A 15535-nucleotide genomic window follows, 5' to 3' on the forward strand; every position below is an offset into this window, starting at 1 on the left:
GAATTTAAACATTTCACTACAAAAAAAAAGAAATAAACACAAAAGAAGGCAGTAATACAGAAATGAGTGACAAAAGAACTATAAACCATATAGAAAACAAATAGCACAATGACAGAAGTAGGTCCTTATTTATCAGTAATTACTTTAAATGTAAATGGAGTAAACTCTGCAATCAAAGACAGAGATTGGAAAAATGGATAAAAACACATGATCTATGAACTATATGCTGTCTACAAGAGACTCACTTAATATCCAAAGACATAAGCACGTTGATATTGAAAGGATGAAAAGATATTCCATGCAAACAGTAACCAAAGGAGAATAGTGGTGGCTATACTGATATCAGACAAAATAGAATTTAAATAAAAAACAGGTTATATGAGATAAAGAAGGACAAAGGTGTATAGATATATTTTTAAGTTTATTTATTTATTTTGAGAGAGAGAGAGTGACCAGGGGAGGGGCAGACAGAGAATCCCAAGCAGGCTCCACACTGTCAGTGTGCAGTGCCTGACACAGGGCTCAATCCCACAAACCATGAGATCATGACCTGAGCCGAAACCAAGAATCAGACATTTAACTGACTGAGCTACCCAGGCACCCCAGGACAGTATATATTAATAAAAGGTTCAATAAAGAAAGAAGATATAACAATTACGAACGTTTATGCACTTGATGACAGACCATCAAAATACATAAAGCAAAAAGTAACCAAATTAAAGGTTACAATTCTACAATAACAGTTGGAAGTTTTGTTTTGTTTTGTTTTGTTTTGTTTTGTTTTTTAGGGAATTGCATTTTATTTATTTATTTTTCTGTTAAATCAACATCTTTTTTTTTTAATTGTTTTAATTTTATTTTTTATTTTTAAAAATTTACATCCAAATTAGTTAGCATATAGTGCAACAATGATTTCAGGAGTAGATTCCTTAGTGCCCCCTACCCATTTAGCCCATCCCCCCTCTCACAACCCCTCCAGTAACCCTCTGTTCTCCATATTTAAGAGTCTCTTCTGTTTTGTCCCCCTCCCTGTTTTTAGATTATTTTTGCTTCCCTTCCCTTATGTTCATCTGGTTTGTCTCTTAAAGTCCTCATATGAGTGAAGTCATATGATTTTTGTCTTTCTCTGACTGACTAATTTCACTTAGCATAATACTCTCCAGTTCCATCCATGCAGTTGTGAATGGCAAGATTTCATTCTTTTTGACTGCCGAGTAATATTCCATTGTATATCTATACCACATCTTCTTTATCCATTCATCCATCGAGGGACATTTGGGCTCTTTCCATACTTTGGCTACTGTTGATAGTGCTGCTATAAACACGGGGGTGCATGTGTCCCTTCGAAACAGAACACCTGTATCCCGTGGATAAATGCCTAGTAGTGCAATTGCTGGGTCATAGGGTAGTTCTATTTTAGTTTTTTGAGGAACAGTTGGAAGTTTTAAGACCCCGCTCACAATAATGGATAGAACAACCATACAGAAGGTAAATTAGAAAACAGAGCATTTCTTTTTTTTTTTTTCCAACGTTTATTTTTTGGGGGACAGAGAGAGACAGAGCATGAACGGGGGAGGGGCAGAGAGAGAGGGAGACACAGAATCGGAAACAGGCTCCAGGCTCTGAGCCATCAGCCCAGAGCCTGATGCGGGGCTCGAACTCACGGACCGCGAGATCGTGACCTGGCTGAAGTCGGACGCTTAACCGACTGCGCCACTCAGGCGCCCCAGAAAACAGAGCATTTCAACACAACACAATACACCAACTAAACCTAACAGACATATACAGAGCACTCTACCCATCAACAGAATACACATTCTTCTCAAGTGCACATAAGACCTTTTCCAGGATAGACCATATTTTAGGCTACAAACTAAGTCTCCATAAATTTTGAAAGGTAGATATAATACAAAATATCTTCTCTGATCACAATGGAATGATGTTAGAAATCAATAACAAAAGGAAAACTGGAAAATTTGCAAAATTGTGGGAATTAAACAGCACTATTTTATTTTATTTTTTAAAATGTTTATTTATTTATTTTGAGAGAGAGAGAGAGAGCATGTGCAAGAGAGAGCAGGGGAAGGGCAGAGAGAGAGGGAGAGAGAGAATTCCAAAAAGGATCCACACTGTCAGCACAGAGCACAGCATGGGACTCGACTCCATGAACAGCGAGATCATGACCTGAGCCGAAATCAACAGTCAGACGCTCAACCAACTGAGCCACCTAGACACCCCTAAACAGCACACTTTTAAACAAATAATGGGTCAAAGAAGAAATCACAAGGGAAAATACTTAAAGAAAATAAAAGTGAAAATTAAAATTCCCAGTGTACCAAAAATTATGGGATGCAGGAAAAGTGGAGCTAAGGGGGAATTTGTAGCTATAATTGCTTACATTAAAAAATAAGAAAGATTCAAATCAGCAATCTAGTTTTGCAACTTCAGGATCTGGACAAAGAAGAAAAAACTAAGCTAGAAGAAGGAAGGAAAAATAAAATTTAAAGCCAAGATAAATGAAATAGAAAACAAAAAAGCAATAGAGAAAGGCAATGACATCAAAAGTTAGTTCTTTTAAGAAACCAACAAAACTGAAAAACCTTAGCTAGATAGACTAAGGGGAAAAAAGAAGGCTCAAATTACTAAAACCAGAAATGGAAGTGGGGACATTCTTACCAATTCTGCAGAAATAAGGGTTATAAGTGAGTACAATGACTATTGTACATCAACAAGTTGGATAACCTAGATGAAATGGAAAAATTCCTAGACACACAAAACCTACCAAGACCAAATCATGAAAAAAGAAAGGAAGGAAGGAAGGAAGGGGAAGGGAAGGGGAGGGAAGAAGGGGGAAAGAAAAGAAAAGAAAAGAAAAGAAAAGAAAAGAAAAGAAAAGAAAAGAAAATCTGAATACACCTAGGATTAGTAAGAAGATTGAATCAGGAATCAAAAATCTTCCAACAAAGAAAACCAGTGGGCATGCTCCTTTCATTGGTTAATTCTATGAAACATTAAAAGAACAACAAACACCAATCCTTCTCAGATTTTTCCAAAAAATTACAGAATAAGAAACACTTCCTAACTCATTCTATGAGACCAGCATAACCCTGATATTAACACCACACAAGGACACTACAAGAAAAGGTAGCCACAAACCAATATATCCCTTATGAACGTTGATGCAAAACTCCTCAATGAATACTAGCAAACAGAATTCAGCAGCATATTAAAAAGATTACACACAAGTCCAAATGGGATTTATTCCTGGAATGCAATGATGATACAACATACAAAAATCACCAATATGGGGACACCTGGCTGGCTCAGTTGATTAAGTGTCCGACTTTGGCTTGGGTCATGATTTCACAGCTTGTGGGTTGAACTCTGCATCAGGCTCTGTGCTGAGAGCTCAGAGCCTGGAGCCTGCTTCTGCTTCTGTGTCTCCTTCTCTCTCTGCCCCTCCCCTGCTTGCTCTCTCTCTCAAAAGTAAATTAAGACATTAAAAAAAATTTTTTTAATCAACCAATCTGATACTCCATATCAACAGAATGAAAGGAAAAAACCCACAAGGTAACCTTGATTGATGAAGAAAAAGTATTTGAGAAAATTCAACACCAATTAATTAATTAATTAATTAAAGTAGGCTTCATACTCAGTGCAGAGCCCAATGTGGGGCTTGAACACACGACTCTGAGATCAAGACCTGAGCTGAGGGGTGCCTGGGTGGATCAGTCAATTAAGCATCCAACTTCAGCTCAGGTCATGATCTCATGGTTCATGAGTTCGAGCCCCAAATTGGGCTCTCTGCTGTCAGCATAGAGCCTGCTTCAGATCCTCTGTCTCCTTCTCTTTCTGCCCCTCCCCCATTTGTGCGCACTCTCTCTCTCTCTCTCTCTCTCTTTCTCAAAAATAAATAAACATTAGGAAAACAGCATGGAGTTTTCTCAAAAAATTAAAAATAGAATTATCTTACAACCCAGCAATTGCTCTACTAGAAATTTATCCAAAGGATACAGGAGTGCTGATTTGAAGGGGCACATGCACCTCAATGTTTATAGCAGAACTATCAACAATAGCTAAATTATGGAAAGAGCCCAAATGTCCATCGACTGATGAATGGATTAAGAAGATGTGGTACACACACACATACACACACACACACACACACACACACGAATACTACTTGGCAATAAAAAAGAATGAAATCTTGCCATTTGCAACAACATGGATAGAACTGGAGGGTATTATGCTAAGCAAAATAAATTGGTCATAGAAAGACAGATACCACATGATTTCACTCATGTGTGGAATTTGACAAACTTAGATGATCATAGCGGGAGGGAAGGAAAAATAAGACAAAAACAGAGAGAGAGGCAAACCATGAGAGACTCTTAAATGCAGAGAACAAACTGAGGGTTGACAAGGGTAGGGAAAATGGGTGATGGGCATTAAGGAGGGCACTTGTTGGGATGAGCACTGGGTGTTGTATGTAAGTGACAAATCACTGGATTCTGCTCCTAAAGCCAAGACTACATTGTATCTTATCTAACTTGAGAATGAAAAAAATAGTTAATTTCAGAGGATTTGTGTGGTAACAAACTTGAAAAAAAGAAATAAACATTAAAATAAATAAATAAAGTAAAATCTTAAAAAAAAAAAAAAAAAAAAAAGACCTGAGCTGAGATCAAAGGTCAGATGCTTAGGGGGGCCTGGATGGCTCAACTGGTTAAGCATCAGACTCCTGATTTTGGCTTAGGTTGTGATCTCACAGTTTGTGAGTTCAAGTTCCACATTGAGCTCTGCACTGACTGTGTGGAACTTCCTTGGGATTCTCTTCCTCCCTCTCTCTCTGCCTCAAAATAAATAAATAAACATTTAAAAATAAATACATAAAGGTTAAAAAAGTAAGACATAAATATATGAAAACACAACCAACATTCATGAATTAGAAGAGTTAATATTGTTAAAATGTCATTACCCGAAGTGATCTACAGAGTCAATGCAATCCTACCAAAATCCCAATTATTTTTTGGCAGAAATAGGAAAACTCACCCTAAAATCCACATGGAATCTCAAGGGACTTCAAATAAGCAAAACAGTCTGGAAAAGGAAGGTCAAAACTGGAGGACTCACCTTTCCTGATTTCAAAACTTACTACAAAGCTACAGCAATCAAAATGCTGTGGTACTGGCATAAAGACTGACATATAGACCAATGGAATAGAAGAGAGAGTCCAGAAATAAACCCTCACATGTATGGTCAAATGATTTTTGACACAGGTACCAAGACCATTCAATGGGAGAAAGATACTCTTTTCAATAAATGGTGCTGGGAAAATTGGGTAACCATACGTCAAAGAATGAAGTTGGACCCTTATTTAACACCATATATAAAAATTAATTTAAAATGGATCAAGGAAGGACCTCAATGTTAGATCTAAAACAGTTAAATTGAGAAGAAAATATAGGACAGAAGTTTCATGACATTGGATTTAGCAATGATTTCTTGGCTATGATACAAAAGGCACAGGTAACAAAAGAAAAAAATAGACAAATTGGGCTTCGTGAAAATTAAAAGATTTTGTGCATTAAAAGACATTATCCACACAGTAGAGGGTCAACTCACAGAACAGGAGGAAATAGTTGCAAATCATATACCCAAACAGGGATTAATATCCAGAATATATACAGAACTCCTAAAACTCAACAACAAGAAACAATCAGATTAAAAAATGGGCGAAGCACTTGAATAGACATTTCTTTTTTTTCTTAATTTTTTTTTAACGTTTATTTATTTTTGAGACAGAGAGAGACAGAGCATGAACGAGGGAGGGTCAGAGAGAGGGAGACACAGAATCTGAAACAGGTTCCAGGCTCTGAGCTGTCAGCACAGAGCCCGACGCAGGACTTGAACTCATGGACCGCGAGATCATGACCTGAGCGAAGTCGGCGGCTTAACCGACTGAGCCACCCAGGCGCCCCTTGAATAGACATTTCTGCAAGGAACATACATGATTGACCAAGCACATGAAAAGATGCTCAATGCCACTGATCATGAGGGAAATGCAAATCAAAATTATAATGAGATACCACCTCATACCCATGAGGATGGCTACTAGGGAAAAACCAGGAAACAAGTGTTGGCAAAGCTGTGGACAAATTGGAATCCTTGCGCACTGTTGGTGGGAATGGAATATGGTACAGCTGCTGTGTAAAGAAGTATTGTTTCTCAAAAAATTAAAAATAGAATTACCATATGGTCCAGCAACTCTGCTCTGGGTATATACACAAAAGAATTGAAAGTAGAGTCTCAAAGAAATATTTGTACCCCCATCCATGTTCGTGCTAGCGTTATTTACAATAGGTGAAACATGGAAGCAACCCAAGTGTCCATCAACAGATGAGTGCATAAACAAAATGTGGTATAAAAATACTGTGAAATATTATTCAACCTTAAAAAGGAAGGAAATTCTGACACATGCTACAATGAGTATGAGCCTTGAAGACATTATGCTAAGTGAACCAACCCAGTCACAAAAAAATAAACACGGTATGATTCCACTTATATGATGTAAAGAGAGTGGTCAAAATCATAGAGACAGAAAGCAGAATGGTGGTTGCCAGGGGCTGGGGAGAGGGGAGAATGGACTGTCGTTGTTTAATGGGTACAGACTTTCAGTTTTACAAGATGGAAAGAGTTATGGGGCTGGATGGCGGTGATGGCCTCACAACAGTGTGAATGTACTTAACCACGTGCTTAAAAATGATGAGGTTGGTAAATGTTATGTGTATTTTACCACAGTTTTTAAGAAGAAGAGGAAGAAGAACCTGGAGAACCCTGGAGACTACACTGTTTGACCACAAGCACCATAGCGTTCATAGAAGTCCTTTGCGTGGTCAGATCTGGAAGTATAACTCTGTAATGGTGAGAAGTAGAGAAAGAGTCTGGCTCCAGGGAGGCTGGGAGGGGACAGGCTGGCAGGAACAGAGGTCAGGCTGGAAGGCACTGAGAAATTCCTTGGCATAGCAAGGTCTCACTGCAGACATTACTAGCAGTGATAGTCTAGAAAGATCATCAGGAATACAGCGTGCAAGCTGGAGTGCACCGGCCACCGGTCAGAAGCTATGAGCAAGAAGGACCTGAACTAAAGAGTTGCAGCAGAAATAGAAAAAAAAGAGAAGAAGAAAGCAAGGAATGGATAGAGGGGGAGAAGGAAAGGTAGGGACTGTCTTAGTGAGAGAAGAAATGATAGACCCCAAGAAGAAAAAGGCAGAATCAATCAAGGTCGGTCAGATGCATTATTGCCAACAGAAAAGGCGTCCTTAGGAAGAGTAATAAAACATCCCACACATGCTCATCAAATCCTACTATCCGGACAAGAGTTCATAAGAGAAGCTGTCCCCTTAATATAATAAAAGCATTTCTCCTTCTGCCTCTGTCCACTTACTAAATGTAAAACTGTGCCATCAAGGCTGCCCACTAGCAGTCCCCAGCCCAGTGGAGGAAGATGACAGCATTCTAACTTGTAACAAGGGTGACACAAAGTGGGGGGGGGGGGGCACAGAGAGGGTGACACTGGCAAGGCATTCAAAAGGAGCCCACCTGGGAATCCACAGACACCCCCCACCCCCATCCCCCAAGGAGGCTTACTCAGGAGCTGGGCCTAAGGGCAGGCAGATGGGACCATGCGAGGAAAAGCATGGGGTCAGGCGCCAAGGAACCGATCACGGCCAAGAACGCCCTAGGGACACGCCAGGAGAAACTGTGAACCTGGGTTGGAGCCAGACTAGGAGGAGGCTTCAATGCCATCATCATGCAAGTGACAACAGACTATAGAGGTATGCCAGCAAGAGAGCCACGTGGTGTTGAAACCGCCAGAAGGGGCTGCCACTGTCAGTCAGAGACCTTGCAGTTGCGCAAGTGCTGATTGACGCACAACTAGGAATTCCCACCCGGAAATGAAGCTGCATGGAAACTTCTGCTTGTCTGCCAACTAAGGGATGGGCAGCCTGCAGGATGTTGCATCTCTGAGGTTGAGAAAACGCACTGGGGGTGGCCTGTGCCCATTTGCAATTCCCTTTTGTCACTGTCAGGCTGCTGGTCTGAAGTGACACTGCTTCCTGCCCTCTGCTAATCTGCCCACGAGACACTCTTGGGGCGGGGTGGGGGAGGGGGGGAGCCTTGTGGTTCCTATTCACACACAGTGTGTCCTCATTATGTCTTTCTGTTCCTGATGACAGGCACCTCAGGCCACCTGACACAGAAGGGTTCTCTGTGACAACTGATAAAATGATATAGACTTAATGTTGCCATGTTCTTGCCAGAGGAACTGCCCCCTTTCTTGTATATGCAAGGGTCTGCTTAGGCAGGAGTCTATATCCATATTATTTCACTCTTCCTTCTCACACCTTCTGTGAAGCAGCATAATTTGGTCACCTTGCTGGTTCCTTGCTAGCAAGTTAATAAATTTGACATATTCTCAAGAAAAAAAAAATTACCAGGTATATGAAGAAGTAGGGAAATATGATCCATAATGAGAAAAACAAGTCAATAGAGACAGCACCAGAAACCACTCAGAATTAGTAGACAAGGACATTAAAGCAATAATTATAAATATATTCCATATCTTTGAGAAAGTAGACAAAAGCCTGAACATAGTAAGAGACACGAAATCTATATCTAAAAACCCAAATTTAATTACTAGATAAGAAAAATGCAGTATATGAGGTTAAAAATACACTTGATAGGGGCGCCTGGGTGGCTCAGTCTGTTGAGCGACTGACTTTGGCTCAGGTAATGATCTCACGGTTTGTGAGTTCAAGCCCCACATCAGGCTCTGTGCTGACAGCTCAGAGCCTGGAGCCTGTTTCAGATTCTGTGTCTCCCTCCCTCTCTGCCCCTCCCTCACTCATGCTCTGTCTCAGAAATAAATAAACATTAAAAATTAAAAAAAAATACACTTGATAGAATTAGCAGCAGACTAGGCAACGAAGAAGAATGATTAGTGAATTTGAAAACACAGAGTAGAAACTATACAAAATGTAATACAGACAGAAAAAAGACATTAAACCCAACATACATCTAACTGAGATTCCAAAAGAAGAAAAGAGAGAGGGAGACACAGAAAAGGGTTTGAAGAAGTAATGGCAGCATAAAATTCCCAAATTTATGAAAATTACCAATAATTATAAAAAAGCTCATGAAACACAAACAGAAGAAACATGAAGAAAATTATACAAAGGGACGTCATAATCAAAATGCTTAAAACCAGTGATCTTCAAGACACTCTCCAAGGGGCACCTGGGTGGTTCAGTGAGTTGTGTCTGGCTTTTGATTTTGGCTCAGGTCATGGTCTCATGATTTGTGAGATGGAATCTTGCTTGGGATTCTCTCTCTCTCACTCTCTCTGTCCCTCCCCTGCTCATAGGGGTGCCTGGGTGGCTCAGTCGGTTGAGCTTCTGACTTTGGCTTAGGTCATGATCTCACGGTCTGTGAGTTTGAGCCCCACATCGGGATCTGTGCTGACAGCTCAGAGCCTGGAGCCTGCTTCAGATTCTGTGTCTCCCTCTCTCTCTGACCCTCCCCCGTTCATGCTCTGTCTCTCTCTGCCTCAAAAATAAATAAACATTAAATTTTTTTTTAAAAAAATAAACATTAAAAAAAAAAGACACTCTATAAAATAAAAAGGGAATCCATACCCTGAGACTAGATTTAAATTCAACACCCAGCAAACATAAGTCTAATGAATTTCTAAACATCAGCAATAAAGTTAGAAAATGCAATTAAAGGGGCGCCTAGGTGGCTCAGTCAGTTAAGCGTCTGACTTAGGCTCAGGTCATGATCTCACAGTTCGTGAGTTCAAGCCCCACATCAGGCTCTGTGTTGACAGCTTAGAGCCTGGAACCTGCTTGGGATTCTGTGTCTCCCTCTCTCTCTGCCCCTCCCCCTCTCATGCTCTGTCTCTCTCTCTCCTTCAAAAACAAATAAAAATGTTAAAACAAAATTTAAAAATTAAAAAAAGGAAAATGCAATTAAAAATTTACAATAGCAATGAAAAATATAAGGTAGCTGAAAATAAATCTAACAAAAGATGTGCAAAACTTTTATGTAGAAAATTATAGCACCTTATTGGAAGACAATAAGAAAACTAAGTGGAGAACAATACCATGTTCTTTGATAGAAAGGTTCAATACTGTAAGGGTGTAATTTCTCCCCAATTGATTAATAGCTTTATTGCTATTCCAGTCAAATCCTAACAAAATTTTTCACACATAAAACCAGAAAAAACTTAGTAGTCAGGTCTTATAAATCAATTAGGAGGACAACTAATCCAATAGGACATTTTTCAAAAACATGAGCAGGCATTTCACAGAAGAGAAAACACAAATGCCCCATTAAATTTATGAAAATATACTCAACCTTGTAAGTAAAAAGGTAAATGCAAATATAACCACAAATTACCACTTAATGCCCACTGATGTGGAAAAAATTGAAAAGATTGACAAAACCCTGGTGAAATATAACTATTAGATGGCTGTGGGGCTAGAAACTACTATACTCACTTTGAAGAATAAGTTTGCATTGTTTGGTACAGATGAACATTCACATACCTGATGATCCAGCAATTCCACTTCTGGAGACATGAAGGGAATATTCTATTCTATTCTATAAATATTGCTATTTATAACAGAAAGAAAGAAAGAAAGAAAGAAAGAAAGAAAGAAAGAAAGAGGCAAGAAAAAGAAAAAAAAGAAACAACTCAAATGTCCATTACAGTAAAATGAAATAAATTGTAGCTCAATCATACAATAAACCATTATAGTAAAATAGAAAACTACAGAGGCACCTGGGTGGCCCAGTCGGTTAAGCATCTGACTCTTGATTTTGGCTCAGGTCCTGGTCTCACAGTTTGTGGGATCAAGCCCCACATTGTGCTCTGTGCTGACAGCACGAATTTTCTCTCTCCCACTCTCTCTGTCCCTCCCCCACTCACGTGCTCTCTCTCTCTCTCTCTCTCTCTCTCAAAATAAATAAATGTTAAAAAAAATAGAAAACTATAGCTCCATGCATCAACATGGATGAAGCCAATTATATTTTCCAAAGATGGTCACCACGATATATACCATTGCACATGCTCTTCTCCCCTTCTTAGATGAAAATGACATGAATATTGGATCTTTTGTTATAATCCTACAGGTTTCTAAGGCTCTGTTTACTTCTACTTTCTCTCTTGTTCAGATTAGGTAATTTCTATTGTTCATAGATTCTTTCTTCTGTCCCCCTCCATTTTACTGCTGAGCACATCCACTGAGGTTTTATTTTGGTTACTGTACTTTTTAGTTCTAAAATTTCTATTTGGTGCTTCATATCTTCTATTTATTTACCAAGATGTTCTCTTTTTTCACGTTTCTAGTGTGTTTATAGTTGTTTACTAAAGCATTTTATAATGGCTGTTTTAAAATCTTCCTTAGATAGGAAATCAAAAAATACACGGAGGAAAATGAAAATGAAACCACAATGCCCCTAAATCTTTGGGATGCAGCAAAAGCTGTTCTAAGAGGGACATTTAGAGCAATACAATTGCTCTAATACAATACAATTCTTCAAGAAGAAGGGGGGGGGGGAGACTCAAATAAACAACCTAACTTTACGCCTAAAGCAGCTAGAAAAAGAATAAACAAAACTCAAAAAGAGTAGAAGGAAGGAAACAATAAAGATTAGAGCAGAAATAAATGAAATAGGAACTAAAAAAAACAAACCAAACGAAAGCAAGCAAAGTAAAAACAATAAAATGGATCAATGAAACTGGGAGTTGGCTCTTTGAAAAGATCAACAAAATTGATTAAACTTTAGCCAGACTCATCAAAAACAGAGAGGACTCAAACAAAATCGGAAATTAAAGAGGAGAAATAACAACCAACATCACAGAAATACAAAAGATTGTAAGAGAATATTATGAAAAAATTATATGCCAACAAGTTGGACAACCTAGAAAAAATGGATAAATTCCCAGAAACTTATAACCTCCCAATACTGAACCAGGAAGAAATAGAAAATTTGAACAGACCAATCACTAGCAATGAAATTTAATCAGTAATCAAAAAAAAAAAAAACCCCAACAAAAAAAGTCCAAGACCAGATGACTTCATAGACAAATTCTACCAAACATTTAAAGATGAGTTAATACCTATTCTTCTCAAACTATTCCAAGACATAGAAAGGGAAAGAAACTTCCAAACTTATTCTACAAGGCCAGCATTACCCGGATACCAAAATCAGATAAAGATACCACAGAAAAAATAACTACATGGGAATGCAAGCTGGTGCAGCCACTCTGGAAAACAGTATGGAGGTTCCTCAAAAAACTAAAACTAGAACTACGCTACGACCCAGCAATTGCACTACTAGGCATTTATCCATGGGATACAGGTGTGCTGTTTCGAAGGGACACATGCACCCCCATGTTTATAGCAGCACTATCAACAATAGGCAAAGTATGGAAAGAGCCCAAATGTCCATCGATGGATGAATGGATAAAGAAGATGTGGCATATATATACAATGGAGTATTACTCGGCAATCAAAAAGAATGAATCTTGCCGTTCGCAACTGCGTGGATGGAACTGGAGGGTATTATGCTAAGTGAAATTAGTCAGAGAAAGACAAAAATCATATGACTTCACTCATATGAGGACTTTAAGAGACAAACCAGATGAACATAAGGGAAGGGAAGCAAAAATAATCTAAAAACAGGGAGGGGGACAAAACAGAAGAGACTCATAAATATGGAGAACAAACGGAGGGTTACTGGAGGGGTTGTGGGAGGGGGGATGGGCTAAATGGGTAGGGGGCACTAAGGAATCTACTCCTGAAATCATTGTTGCACTATATGCTAACTAATTTGGATGTAAATTTTAAAAAATAAACAATAAAATTAAAAAAAATAATACTAAAAGCTAATAAAAACAGGGTATCTAGGGACTAAAGACCCCTAATGAAAAGCAGAAAAAAAAAGAACTACAGGCCAATATCTCTGATGAATAAAGATACAAAAATCCTCAACAAAATATTAGCAAACCAAATCCAATAATACATTTAAAAAATTCACAGGACACCTGGGTGGCTTAGTCAGTTAGGTGTCCGGCTTCGGCTCAGGTCATGATCTCATGGTTTCTGAGTTTGAGCCCCGCGTCAGGTTCTGTGCTAACAGCTCAGAGCCTGGAGCCTGCTTCAGATTCTGTGTCTCCCTCTCTCTCTGCCCCTCCCTGGCTCTCTCTCTCTCTCTCTCTCTCAAAAATAAATAAACATAAAAAAAAATTACTTACCACGAGCAAGTGGGATTTATTCCCAGGATGCAAGGGTGGATTAATATTGATGCATCAATAAATGTGATACATCAATTCAACAAGAGAAGGGATAAAAACCATATGATCATTTCAATATTTGCAGAAAAAGCATTTGACAAAGTACAACATCCATTCATGATAAAAACTCTCAACAAAGTAAGGGAACATACCTCAATATAATAAAGGCCATCTATGAAAAACTGCCAGCTAACATCATACTCAGTGGTGAAAAACTGAGAGCTTTCCCTGTCAGGTCAAGAACAAGTAGGGAAATCCATTCTTACCACTTTTATTCAACACTACAGTACTGGAAATCCTAGCCACAACAATCAGACAAGGAAAAGGAATAAAAGGCATCCAAATTGGTAAGGAGGAAGTAAAACTTTCACTATTTGCAGATGACATGATAGTGTATATAAAAAACCCTGAAGATTTCACCAAGAAAGTATGAGAACTGATAAATGAATTCAGTGAGGTTTCATGATATAAAATCAATGTACAGAAATCCACTGCATTTATACACAACAATAATGCAACAACAGAAAGGGAAATTAAGAAAACAGTCCCATTTACAATTGCACAAAAAATAGAAACCTAGGAATAAACCTAACCAAAGAGGTTAAAGACCTGTACTCTGAAAACTATAAACATTAATGAAAGAAATTAAAGATGACACCAACAAATGGGAAGATATTCCTCCCATGCTCATGGGTTAGAAGAACACATATTACGAAAATGTCCGTAATACCCAAAGCAATCTACAGATTTACTGCAATACCTATCAAAATACCAACAGCAGTTTTTCACAAAACTAGAATAAACAATACTAAAATTTGCATGCAGCCTCAAAAGACCCGGAGTAGCCCAAGCAATCTTGAAAACAAAACACAGTGCTCGCTTTGGCAGCACATATACTAAAATTGGAACGATACAGAGAAGATTAACATGGCCCCTGCGCAAGGATGACACGCAAATTCGTGAAGCGTTCCATATTTTTATAAAAAAAAAAAGAAAGAAAAAAGAAAACAAAACACAAAGCTGGAGGTATCACAACTCCAGATTTCAAGTTACACGACAAAGCTGTAGTAATCAAAATAGTATGGTGCTAGCACAAAAAAATAGACACATATATCAATGGAACAGGATAGGCCCAGAAACAAACCCACAATTGTATGGTAAATTAATCTATGACAAGGGAGACAAGACTATACTATAGGAAAAAGTCTCTTCAACAAATGGTGTTGGGAAAACTGCGACATGGGCAGCGGCATGCAAATGAATGAAACTGGACCACTTTCTTATACCATACACAAGAATAAACTCAAAATGGATTAAGGACCTAAATGTGAGACCTGAAACCATAAAAATCCTAGAAGAAAGCATGGGAAGTAAATTTCTGACATCGGCTGTAGCTACTTTTTTCTAGATAACGTCTCCTGCGGCAAGGAAAACAAAAGAAAAATAAACTATTGACACTACATCAAAATAAAAAGCTTCTGCACAGCAAAGGAAACAGTCAACAAAACTACAAGACAGCCTACTGAATGGGAGAAGATATTTGCAAATGACAAATCCAATAAAAGTCTAGTATCTAAAATATATAAAGAACTCATAAAACTCAACACCAGAACACCCACGAAAAATCCAGTTAAAAAATGGGCAGAGGCCCCTAGGTGGTTCAGTTGGTTAAGCTTCCCACTTCAGCTCATGTCATGACCTCACAGTTCTTGAGTTCGAGCTCTCTGTTGTCAGTGCAGAGCCCGCTTCAGATCCTCTGTCTCCCTCTCTCTCTGCCCCTCCCCTGCTCATGTTCTTTCTCTCTCAAAAATAAATGAGCTTTAAAAAATGGGCAGAAAACATGAACAGATGTTTTTTCAAAGAAGACATACAGATGGCCAACAGATACATGAAAAGATGCTCAACATCCCTCATCACCAGAGAAATGTAAATCAAAACTACAATGAAATATCACCTCACACCTGTTGGAATGGCTAAAAACAAAAACAAAAACAAAAACAAAACAAAAACAAAAACAAAAAAACAAGAAACAACAAGTGTTGGTGAGAATGTAGAGAAAAAAGAACCCTCATGCAGTGCTGGTGAAAATGCAAACTGGTACAGCCACTGTGAAAAATAGTATGGAGATTCCTCAAAAAATTGAAAATAGAAATACCCATGGGGTGCCTGGGT

General features: G+C 38.5%; 1 non-coding gene across 1 annotated transcript; it reads left to right on the forward strand.

Moving 5' to 3' along the window:
• Positions 1-14235: 14235 nt before the first annotated feature.
• Positions 14236-14342, forward strand: LOC115517320. Its single transcript, XR_003969784.1, has one exon. It is a non-coding gene; the product is annotated as a U6 spliceosomal RNA (small nuclear RNA).
• Positions 14343-15535: the final 1193 nt, after the last annotated feature.

The sequence above is a fragment of the Lynx canadensis genome, chromosome B3, assembly GCF_007474595.2.
Source record: "Lynx canadensis isolate LIC74 chromosome B3, mLynCan4.pri.v2, whole genome shotgun sequence".
NCBI classification, from domain to species: Eukaryota; Metazoa; Chordata; class Mammalia; order Carnivora; family Felidae; genus Lynx; species Lynx canadensis.